Genomic DNA, 12,940 nt, shown 5'->3' with positions numbered 1-12,940 from the left:
AGGAGGACTTGTGTAGTCTGATACCCTGGAAAGTACATGTGGTTCTTTCGTGGGCCCCAGCCTCCCTACTTCTTTTGGTTCCTCAAGTCTCTCTTAAGATAACAATTTACATCCAGGCTGCATGATTTGGGCACACGTATTCAGAGTGAATCAGCATTTGACTCTGTGAGCCCAATAGGATAGCTTTGTTAACATGACTGGATGTTACCCATACATGTAGGGCTCAGAGAAAATGTGTCCAGAATGGGGGCATTCACTCTCTTCTTGGGCTAGGATGAAGACCTTCTCCTGCTCTTGACATCTGAGTTCCGTGCTGTTGGGCTTTTGGACGCTGTGTCTTAGAGCATTGGTTCCTGGGTCCCAGGTTTTTGGACTCAGACCCCTTTATACCACTGGCTTTCCTTGTTCTATGTCTGGCTGATGACAAATGATGAGATTTATTGCTTCTATAACTACACAAGGAGCAAGTATTATATATTTATAAACTGATACTTTTAAACAGAATGCAAAATACATGAGTTGAAATGATATAATGTACAATCCCAACCAAATTATAGTATTACACCCCAATAACAGAACATATACTAAAAATAAATTCATTTAATCACATAGTGTAGGAACAACCATAGCTTAACCCAGCCTAGGAACATTTACATTAACATGTAGTTTGGCAAAATCATCTAACTCAAGGCCTATTTACATTAAGCTATTGAGAATATTATATAACTTATTTTTCAAAGACAATGAAGAACAGTGGTTATATGGGGAAGCTGACACCATCATAAATGGTTGAGGTGCCTGATGGGGGGGTAGGTCATCAGATAAAAGTGCATGCTGTCAGAACTGATGACCTGAGTGAAATCCTTGTGCCCTACATGGCACAAAGAATGAATCAGAACTACTGTAAACATGTTTTTTGACCTCTGTGTATGAGCCATCACATTTCCCCTCCTAGTGAATAAGTAAATATAACAAACAGAAAGAAATTTATGCCTAGCCATTGCAAGGCAGGGACATTGTATGTTCTACTTTTTTTTTTTTAATCCTGACTGATATTCAGGGCAGGAGTTCAAGATCAGATGTACCATCAAAGACGTACCAAAGATGAACATGTGTGCTGCCATACATTTGCCTCACATGTCCATAGTTCATTTCAGCATTTGTTTTCAAGTCATTCTCCATCTTGACTGAAGCAATGGATGGATACAAATTCCTACCCATCCACATCAAGGTGAGGCCAGGCTTTGGGTTTCTGGGACTAAATATCTCCTTGCTCATATAACTTCAAATAAAAGACATACAGCACTCCCAATAAATCAGTCCAGGATATTCTTTAAACCTTGGTGTCTGTTCTGGCAGATACTGGCCTAGGTTCTGTAAGTTAACTTAACTCACTCACAACAAAGAAGGTGTGGGCCTTGCTCAGTGTCACCCAGTGAATGAAGGATAGTACTGTGATCAGAGTTCAAGCCTCCAGTGTCAAGTGCTTAAAACTAAAGAGTGTGTAAAACTAAAAAGCTTCATGGTGGAATGAGAGTGTGTGGACTGTCTGACTAGCTATAATTCTAAAAGATCATAGGTAACTAGGGTGGACTCTAAATATTTTAACATTTTTCTTTAATAAACTTGAAAGATGTCTCCTTGAAAGCAAGAAGGAGAAGAAAAAGGAGAAGAAAAGAAGATGATAGAGGAAATTTATGCAGCTGGAACTGAAGAAGTCTCCACAGTTTAGGTGAAATACAAAAGAAAAAAAAAAGAGGTGAAGCCTGAAATAACAAACATAATGTAAGTGGAAGGTAATATACCAGTGCAGGAAAGACACAGGAAGCTAAGCTTCAAATCCAGAGGCAGACCTGTCACAGCCTGAGCTGTCTCATTGTTAGCTAGATTGCTGGAGGGGCTATTGCTACCCAGTTCCGGAAAGTCTGCAGGGCTGCCTACAGGTCCTGAAAGTATGAGATGTCTTGTTAGAACATCTGAGACTTTGATAAGATAGCCCTCCAGAGTCCACTCAAGTTCCAACCCATTGTTTAGACTCCAGGCTACAATGGTCATTTACTGGTTTGTGTTCACAATATCATGCTGAGAGCTGTTTTCTCATTGAATTCACTCCTCAGCTGCTCATTCTCCTTAGGAGTGACAGTAGAGTGTTTAGAGCCTCTTTGCCTGATGTGGGGAACACCACAGCCTGCCTCAGGGAATCTGTTTCTGGAGCTGCCCCTGTGCGCATGCGCATGCATGTGCATATGTGTCTGTGTGCCTTGTGTGGTGGACTGGTGGTCATATTCTCAGGGTTTTTTGTAGTACTGGTGTCTGATCTTCTGCTTACACTGTCAGCTCACTTTCTGCCTGGTCTTTGTATCTGCATATTCCTGTTTCAAGGTCCAGAACTCGCGCTCATTTCTTGATTTCTCTCAACTTCACTCTTGTACTATAGTGGATTATATAGAGGGTTTGTAGCACAGAGGTAGCTATAAAGGTGGTTGTCAGTGCAAGGAAAAGGGAAGAAAACCACCTTGTTCTAAACACACTTTGGATACTTCCTGGGTAGTTCCCATTGGCAAGTATACTTTGAAGAATGTTTGCTCTTCTCAACAATTGCCTGGATATTTTCTTCCCTTCTCTTTTCCCTGCCTTCCCAATCAAACAACCATCCAGTTAGCTACCCAGTACAGAGATTCACTAGATATTCAATCAGATAGCCAAACACCCAACAAACTGATCAGCCATCCAGATAACCAACCAACCAGTCAGCTAACCAACCAACCACTGGTTAGTCAATTTACAAGCCTACTAAGCAATGGAAGTCCTATTGTTATTTATTACTTAACTTCTCCTCCACCATGGCATGGTACATGAAACTCATATGTGAAGGAAGGAAAGAAGGAAAGAGGAGAAGAATGGAGGATGAAGAAGAAGAAAAGGGAAAAATCAGCAGGTTATTTCACTAATATACACAAGTTCTAGCTTTATTTCTTGGCTCCTCCCACCAATAGTTCATTTGCTGAGGACTCTGTATAACAGGCACACTCAGGACTTCTGTTTTCAATGACCCTACAACATATGAAAGTTAATCATTTTCTCCAGTGTGAGGAGCCTGAAGCTGCAAAGAGAGGCCACATGTGCAGAGTGACACACACAGTTTACTGGTCAGAAGTAGGATTGGGTCAGGTTGACCAACACTCACTCATCTACAAGGCCGGAGTCCCTTCTTATCCTCTGATATCTTACACACACTTCAAAGGTAACCTTTTAAAGCCCACTTAGTGAGCATAGCTCATTCTTTGCTAGATATTGTACTATTTCATCTGCATCTATAGTTCTAGAAAACCTGGGTTCAGGATAGTCTTGGATGTGCTATAACCAGAATTTTCATGTACAGTTCTGGGGTTTTTAGCATCATATTTTGGACCTTCCCATCTTACTCTAGCTTCCTAGCTATAGAAACCACTAACACACTGACACAAGGGTTTCTCCCTCCTACACTGTAATGGATGTTCACAGTGGTCGATTTCATAATGAGACTTCTAGCAGACAAACACAACTGAGGAGGCAGGGTTAGCTCTGCTACCCAGGAGATATTTCACAGTGGAAGCAGTCCTGTAACAGGATGCAGGGCAATGACTAGGAGTTTATCACCTGTGCACATCTGTGGAGATGGAAAGACATTCCAGGCAGATGCTGCTTCATAAAATTGTTGTTTGTAGAGATCTTCCAGGCCTCTATGAGAGCCAGTTGCCCAGTTGGGAAGTAGAGTGGTATAAATTGGACTCTAAGACATCTCCAGGAATCAGATCCTGAAATGCCTTGAGTGCCACAATGAAGGTTTAGACTGAAGGCTCTGGGTAGCCACAGGAGGCTCAAAGCAGGGTGGCCTCTTTAAACAGGGTTCAGGGCTGCTGTGGGTGCCACACACAGATACTGGCACGCACCCTGCTTTTCTCTGCCACATTCATCTTCTTTTCAGAACAGATACTGGAGGTTTAATGAACTCATTACTCATTCGCTGTCAGGTGAGTCCATTTGTGGCAGAAGCCCAGTGGAGGGCTCCATTCAACAGAGGCCATTCGGCTGCAATCTCTCCAGCAGCCTAGCTCCCCGTGTGGGGCAGAAGCTGCCCAGCCTGTTCTGCTGTTCCCCTACCTCCCACCTATCAATCCCAAAGTTTGCTGCTTCCTCAGCTTGCCACCGTGCACTTCAGGGGGCCTTGTTGGGAATGGTGTCTCCTGGAACTCAGTCCCATCTGTCTCCCAAGTCATTGTCTATCTAAATTGGTACCTGTGCATCTTTAAACTTGCTCTTTGGTAAGGATGATTTAGTCTGTAAACTCTAAGAAATCTGTCTGTCCTTTTTGCACCTCTGCCTGTGCTTAGGTAGTCTCCTCTTCCTTCTTCATATATTGTACTTTCTGATGGAGTCTTCTCTCTCTCCTTTCCTCTTTCCCTCTCCCTCCCTCTGTCCCCCCCCTTTTCCTCTTTCCTCCCTTTCCCTCCCTTCCTCCCTTTCTCCCTCCCTCCCTCCCTCCCTCCCTCTATAATTTGAGCTTCTTTTCTGAGCACTTAGAAGTCTGAGATTAACAGGGAATATCTCTAATCTTAGCACTGGGGCATTGCTGAGATAGGTGCCTCACTGGGGCTTGCTGGCTGGCCAGAAAGCCCGTTTAAAGAGTACCAGGTTCATCAAAAGAGCCTGTTTCAAAACAAGGTGAAGAGTGACTGAGGATGACAGTCAACACTGAACTACAGCCTCCATACATACACACATTCACATGCATCCATACACATGAGCACTCAGAACAAGCACACACACACATGCACACGAATACATGCTAGCCATAGGTTTATTATCTGGCCCCAGAATCAGCTGTGATGTCATAGTCATTCTCAATGAGAAAAGGGCTTTGTCTTAGAACAATTTTTAGCTACTAAACTTTGAGAACTGTCATTCTTTCTCTGTCAGGAGGGCAAACCAGAGCCTGGGCAAATAGTTTCTATGGGGCTCTTGTTTGGCTGAGAATGCCAGAAGTGTTATAGGTCTTATAAGAGAAATGAAGAAGTTTGGGTGGTCTGCCCAGAACAGGTGGCCAAGATTCAGTGTCTCTTGTCAGCTAGTGGGCTGCACTAGTACCAGCAGCATCAATGTCATGAGCCTGGCCAGAGAGGCAGGTACAAGGTACAGGGATGAATACTTTGGGAGAAAGAACTCTTAAAAATAGCTCAGTAAAACACCCATGGAAGGAGTTACAGAGACAAAGTTTGGAGCTGTGACGAAAGGATGGACCATCTAGAGACCGACATATCCAGGGATCCACCCCATAATTAGCTTCCAAACGCTGACACCATTGCATACACTAGGAAGATTTTGCTAAAAGGACCCAGATATAGCTGTCTCTTGTGAGACTATGCCGGGGCCTAGCAAACACAGAAGTGGATGCTCACAGTCAGCTATTGGATGAATCACAGGGCTCCCAATGGAGGAGCTAGAGAAAGTACCCAAGGAGCTAAAAGGATCTGCAACCCTATAGGTGGAACAACATTATGAATTAACCAGTACCCCGGAGCTCTTGACTCTAGCTGCATATGTATCAGAAGATGGCCTAGCCGGCCATCACTGGAAAGAGAGGCCCATTGGACTTGCAAACTTTATATGCCCCAGTACAGGGGAATGCCAGGGCCAAAAAAATGAGAATGTGTAGGTAGGGAAGTGGGGGGGGGAGGGTATGGGGGACTTTTGGGATAGCATTGGAAATGTAATTGAGGAAAATACGTAATAAAAAAATATTAAAAATAAAAAAAAATAGCTCAGTAAAAATAGCCACTCTCAAATGATCCTTGGTGAAATAACTTGTGAGCTTTATGTCATGTGGACAGGGATGTTATAAACATTAAAGAGTGGGTGGGATTTAGGGGTAGATGTTTTCTAATAGCTCAATTTGAGATGTTAGTGATGCTCTATTTGCATTGGGAAGGAATTCAGATGTTTCCTATGTGTCTGACTGCCATGGTCCTCTCAGTGGAGTGTTGTGGTTCGGTGTTCCAGAGCAGGTGCAGAAATGGACAGCGTTCCTCTCTATTTCTGTTGAGAAATGGCTCAACTCCTGCTGATCTCAAGTCTCTGAGATTCCTGGGGTTTGAGCCAACTCAACTTTACCAGTTGTTCTGTCTGGTGGTATAGCCAACTTGCCTACAACAACTAGCAGATAGAGCTAGCTTCACCTTTCTCCTTCTTATGTCTCATTAGGCATCTATACCTATCTCCCCTGACCTTCCTGTCCTCTTTACCTGGATATTTTCATATATATTTATAATGAAATGTAAATATATTTATTCATGGTATACACTATATTTGAATGGCTAAATTAAGCTAGCCACTGGTCTTTAGTTCTGCTCTTTAAACCAACTGGAGAGACTCCCTTACCAATGCCTTTGTGTCTGCTGTACTCTTTTCTAGACTGCTCCACTCCTAGCTTTTCTTGGTCTGTTCTCTTTAATCAAGTCCTCTCTCAGATACCTCATCTTTAGTGAGGTCCCATCTTACTACCTAGGAGAACTAGTTGACAGAATTCCCTACCATCCTGCCTTCATTATAGCACAGTGCTTACCACCCTTGCTAGATCTTTTATCTTAGCTCCAATTATAATGACCCTTTTACCCATTTATTCAATGACTATCACTGTATCTTGACCCTGCCTACCGTACAGAAATGGACAATTAGAAGGGAAAAACTGCATAATGATCTCAACATTTGATCATGGATCTGCAACCTATTTTCTTCCCACTATATATTATTTTGGTTCAAAAGCAGGGTGGTTTAAAGGAAAACATGGATTGGATGCTACGGAGATGACTCAGTGAATCTCACTTATGGCAAAAGCATGAAGATGGTAGGTAGCTCAGTTTCCAGATTAGCCAGCCTAGCAAAATTGGTGAGTTCCAGGTTTTGTGTGAGATCCTAAATGAGGTGGAGAGCAGCTGAGGAAGACACTTGCTGTTGACTTCTAGCTTTTACAGAGTGTGGAGAGAGGGAGGGAGGGAGGGAGGGAGAGAGAGAGCAGGGGGGAGAGGGGAGAGAGAGAGAGGGAGCAGGAGAGGGAGAGGGAGAGGGAGAGGGAGAGGGAGAGGGAGAGGGAGAGGGAGAGGGAGAGGGAGATCACATAGGTTGGCTAATCTGAGTTCATGTGCCATTACTGGCAGTTCTCAGTGTTTAGCGTCTCTTAATTTCTTTCCTTCCCTAAAATTCATGCCCTTACTTTGAAGAGTAAATAGGAGAGTAGAAAGAGGTAGTGCATGAAACAGGTAACCCTGTGCCTAGACACAGGGAGTCTCAGTCACCAGCAAAGTCGTCAACATTTGTCCTGAGAGTTCTGCCTTCATTGCAGGCAAGCTAGGTACTTTATCTGTGGAAAGAGAAAAAAAATGCAAATTTAGATAAAAATGCCAAAAATGTTGAAAAGCGCCAGCTTCATCTCTAACTTTTCTCCTGGGCTGTCTGGGAAGCGAAGTTTAAATCCTAGTCAGACTCCTAGACCTCATCACAGCTACAGGGCTGAAAGCAAACAGACTTTAGGATTTAAATTTTTTTCCCATTTTCCCCCCTACAAAGCACAAATGTCATGGACAAGGGGCAAACTCATTATAGCTAGGTTTCTATCTGCCTGGTCCAGATGCAAGTGCTAAAATGTGAGGCCAGTTCCAATGGCCAACATCCAGGACTGTGTGCGCTGTGACTAATGTATGTAAAACACACAGCGCTCTTCTCTTGCAGCATCTGGACCCAGAAGTGAAAGTTAAATTCTCAGCAAACTCTACAAAGTCTTCACCATTTTTTATGGTTGGAGGCAGCATATCTGGCTCACAACAAAGAAGCCTATAGTTGGAATAGGACTTTTTTTTTTTTTTTTTTTTTTTTTTTGTGGAGGTGCTATTGCTTGTAGTGGAGTGCATGCCTAGCCACTATGGTAGTGAGGAAGGAACTGGTGGGTAGTGAATGAGTTCATCTCATAGGTTCAAATAGGAAGAATAGTTTATTTGAATATATTTTAAGAGTATAGCAGGCTGGGCATTAACTATGGTCCTGGATATGGTGAATGGCACAGCTGTTGGGAGTGTCCCCATTTGGCATAATTATCTCTCTCTTTCTCTGTCTCTCCATGTGTGTGTGTGTGTGTGTGTGTGTGTGTGTGTGGTTGTGTGTGTATGCGCTGTTTGTGTGTGTATTGCATTAATGTATGTTCACATCACTGTGGAAACCAGAGGCTGACATCCCATATCTTCCTTGATTACTTTCTACCTTAGTTTTCTGTGGCAGGGTATCTCACTGAACCTGGAACTCAATGATTAGCTAGCTGGCTGGCCAGAGAGCTCTGGGGATCTACCTCTCTTTATCCTGCTACACTAGGGTCAAATCACATATATTCATATATAATTATACTTACATATATTGAATATATTCATATAAATTGAATGTAAGGACAGTTCACATATATACATATATCAAATAGTCAATTATATATTGAATTTATGTATGTATCATATATACTGAATATATGTATATAATCATATACATTGAATATATGTATATATATTTATGTATTTACCTGTGATATATATGCACACGTATATGCTGTATATACATAAATATGTATATGTTTGTATATATATGTTTGTATTTGTATTCATATGTATGTATGTACATATGTATATGTGAATATATGTATATATATGTCCATATCTGCATTCTTTTGAACCTAAAATCACTTTACTTACTGAGACCATGTGACAAGTCTTTTTTGGTTAGAGTGAGTTTCTTTGTGCATAGTTTCTTTATATGTAATTTTCATGCAACGGAGGACAGTCTGTGTTGGCTGGTATATGATTAGCATGAACCACTGGGTAAACAATTTCCAATGTCTGCCATTCAATAAGGTACTTGCAAGTTAGGGCCATTGAAATAAGGTAATCCTGGTTGATAACACTTTCATCCTGGTTACAGAACTGGGTTGTAGCCTTGTGGTGTTGGATACTGGTTTGGATGTCTCAATCATGCTGAAAAATTCTCCAGCGAGACCAGCTTATTTTCTGGCCCCTTATTAGCCTTCCCTTCCCATCGTTTATTTATGATATTTATTGATATCTAATCATAACATTTAAAATTATCAGGAACAGTAAGAGTAGACTAGGCTGTGTACTGACAGTAAATTCCAAATTCTCAGAGCTTCATTGAGGTGAAAGGTTGTTATTATTTATTTATTTATTTATTTATTTATTTTACTATATTGCATGTCCATCTCAGGTTGTTAGGGGGTAGCAGGCTCACTGCAGCTATTCAGAAACACTGGTCAATGTACCAAGTGCCAGTTACTGGAATAGACAGAGTAGAAGAAGGTAGAAGATTTCACACCAATAATTGACTACATATGAGCCACTACTGACTTCATGAACCATAAAGGGGACAGAGAATGAATCTGACTATATGTCTCTAGTGAGGTAAACCAAAAAATATTTGTAGATATCACCTCTTTCCTTAAGCTTTCAAGTGTCTTAAATCTCTTCACAAAGACACAACTTCCATTCCCTATGTCTCCTTGTTGGGATTGATACCCATAGCCTTGCCTAACCGTCGAGCCAGCCTCCATCGGTGTTTCTTTTCCTCTTGATCTTCTCAATTTACTCTTAACTTTTCAGTCCTATCCTCCTGGGCCATTTCTTACTATATTCACAGTGTGGTCATCCGTGGCATTTTCCTTCCTGTACCCAGCCTACACATTTTTAGAAAGAAGATAAAAGATAACACAGAAGTGGATGCTCACAGTCAACTATTGGATGGATCACAGGGCCCCCAATGGAGGAGCTAGAGAAAGTATCCAAGGAGCTAAAGAGATCTGCAACCCTATCGGAGGAACAACATTATGAACTAACCAGTACCCCAGAGCTCTTGACTCTAGCTGCATATGTATCAAAAGATGACCTAGTCGTCCATCACTGGAAAGAGAGGCCCATTGGTCAGGCAAACGTTATATGCCCCAGTACAGGGGAATGCCAGGGCCAAAAAATGGGAATGGGTGGGTAGGGGAGTGGGGGGGGGGCTTTTGGGATAGCATGGGAAATGTAATTGAAGAAAATACGTAATAAAAAAAAAAGAAAACAAAAGATATCAGGTTTATTTGTTTCTAGTAAAAGATCTTTCAGGACCCTTTCAAGCTGTGATTCTAGTGTTCTATTATTATTCCCATCCACTCTGCTACAGACTCACACCTCCAGTGGGGAGTCCAACTCAGGCGCTTAATTAGCAAAGCAAATTAAACTCTAAGGAGCCCACAACCACAGTTGCTGGGCGACTTCCTGTGTGACCTGCCTCTCAGCTGGAGTGAGGGAGGGATGCTGAGATGTCTGGGCCTCCATGCTGGAGCCTGTAGCAAGCTGCTGCTTTCACAACTGACTACCCTCAGCTAGCCCTGCTGTCCTGTGACCAAGACTGTCTCCCAGGCCCTCCTGTGCATTCTTCCTACTCTCTCTCCAGGGGCTGTTATTATTTTCTCCCAATACATAAACACCAAAAGGCACAATTCTTCACTCATTTCATCCAACAAATTCATAACCCCTCACTTCCCCCATGAACATAGCCTGTCCAGTTGACGAAGCATATTCATCAATAGTGATTCATTGCCTTTATTTCCTGGCAACATCATAAGGTGGATATAATTATTGGTCACATTGGCAGGTGTGGAAATGGCAGCTGGGGCAGGGGCAGTCAGCAGGTATCATGGTGGGGGTAGGAATCAGGATATTGGAGACATGCACACAGAATGCTTTGAGTTTCAGTGCATGCGCCTGTCTTTTACCTCCTGCTGAGTAAGCAGTTGGGGGTGGGGGGGCTACACCCTGACTCAGTTTCCCTAAGCCTTTTTTTGTTTGGTGCAGATCTGTGGCCAGACCCTGAACCCCAGGGTATAAGATAATCGCCTGTTTCCTGTCTGTTTCTATCAGCAACAATTGGCCAATTAAGGCAATTACTGCCGGTTTATATAACAGGACATAGGGATCACAGCGCTCAACTCTTAGAAAATCTCCTATAAAAGCACTAATAATGCATTAATGTATTAATCCTCTTAATCCTGTCAAATTACCACACACTGGCTCCACAGAGCTAACAGTGGCTCTTTGCCGCTTCTGCTTGCAGCAGCCATGACTCTCTATCGGGCAAAGGGGCTTCCTTTCAAGCTCCAACTCTCCCATGCACTTCCAGAGGCTACAAGAATTAGACTGGACAGGACTAGGTGTGCTCTAGAAGAAGAGCAGTGAGAACTCTCTGACAGGAAGGGGGTGCCATGTTATATGGACAATGTCTTTGTGTCTTCCTCAGCACAGAGTGGTTGGCCTTCATGGCAAGAGCCACAGTAGTGCTTTAGGTCTGGATTCAAATCAAAAGGGTACTTGATAAGATGTCCAGGTTCTGGCCCTGAGAAGCAGAAAATTGGATCAAGGACATGTGTTTATTTTGTTGTCTCTATTTCATGCTTATGGTGTGAGATACAAGCTGTAGACTTCCTGTTTTGTTTGTTATGCCTGCTGCTTCTTCAATCAAGCCTTCACCTCACCACCACACCAAACTGTTATTCCTCTGGATCTTTAAGTCCAATACAAACTTTCTTATAAATTACATTTGTTATGGTGTTTTAGCACAGCAACAAAAAGCTAACTAATACTGTGTGTGTGTGTGCTCCTGTGTGTGTGTGCATGTGTATTGATTGTGAAAATACACTAGTATATTACTATCCGTTTATATTTCAATATTAAGTATACCTACTCCAAAGATGCAGGTTTCAAAAGTTGATCTCTAACTTGTTTGAGAGGTTTTGGAAGTTTTCGTAGGTAGCACTCACCTAGAGGAAGTGTGTCTGGGAGACAGGAGACGTCTGTGGAAGAATATTGTCCTTTGTCTCTTCCTGTCGGTGCTGTGGTTGGCTTACCACCTTCTCTAGTTAGTATGAGATTCTGTTCAACATGGAAGAAAAAATCAGTAGACTGGACCTTCTATACTGTAAACCAAGTAAGCCCTTCCTTACTTTTTGGGTTCAAATGTCAGATAATTGAGTCACAGCAATTAAAAGTAATCAACGACAACAACAACAACACCCTGTCATTCTTGATGTGGTCCTAGACTACTTAGCCAACATTCCAGAATCTTTCTGTTCTTCTGGCACACAAGAAGGATAGGGCAACTCTTCAGTTTGTTTTCCATCATTAAAATGGGAATAAGAGTAATCACCAGAGGATTAGATGAGATTGTGTGTATCCTTTGCCTAGCTTACAGTAGGAAGTATGGAAATATTAGTTATCTTCTATCCATATCATTGTCTTTTCATTGTTGGCTGATGCCTGCTGCCTGGATTTCAAGAGAGCTTATCATAAATACATCAAAATGGGTAGGAGTGGAGATAACTGTACTAGATGCCTGGAAATGGGTTGCTGATTGCTTCTAAGCAATTGAGCCACTTTTGGCTTTAGGATGCTGTGGTAGGCCTGGTGTTGCTGTCCTTACAACCTCCTCTTAATAAATGTAGTAGGATATAGAGACCTCCTTGTCATCAGTCATGAATGACCTTATCTGTGGGCATCTCAGTGCTTCTTATTGGATAGTCCTTGTGTGCACACAAGGGCAGATACTCTCATCTCCATCCTCATTCTGTTGTGAAAAGTTTGCTTATTTCTCATCGTCACATGCCTATGTTTCCTTCCACCTGCTTCCAAGAGTTGAAGTTAGTGTACTGGGGAAGGACAGAGGATTATTTTTCTTAAAGGACATAAATTTGTTGACATGCTTGCCTCCAATAGATGGAGCCCCAGCTTCATCCCTTTGAGAGTGGGCTGAAATAGAGTGGTTCCAACGAAGAGAATGTAGCTGGGGTGATGGGGCTTACTGGCCATAAGAAGTGTTTGCT

Source organism: Mus musculus, chromosome 4 (genome assembly GCF_000001635.26).
Source record: "Mus musculus strain C57BL/6J chromosome 4, GRCm38.p6 C57BL/6J".
Taxonomy (NCBI): Eukaryota; Metazoa; Chordata; class Mammalia; order Rodentia; family Muridae; genus Mus; species Mus musculus.
Note: the sequence above shows the minus strand (reverse complement) of the source record.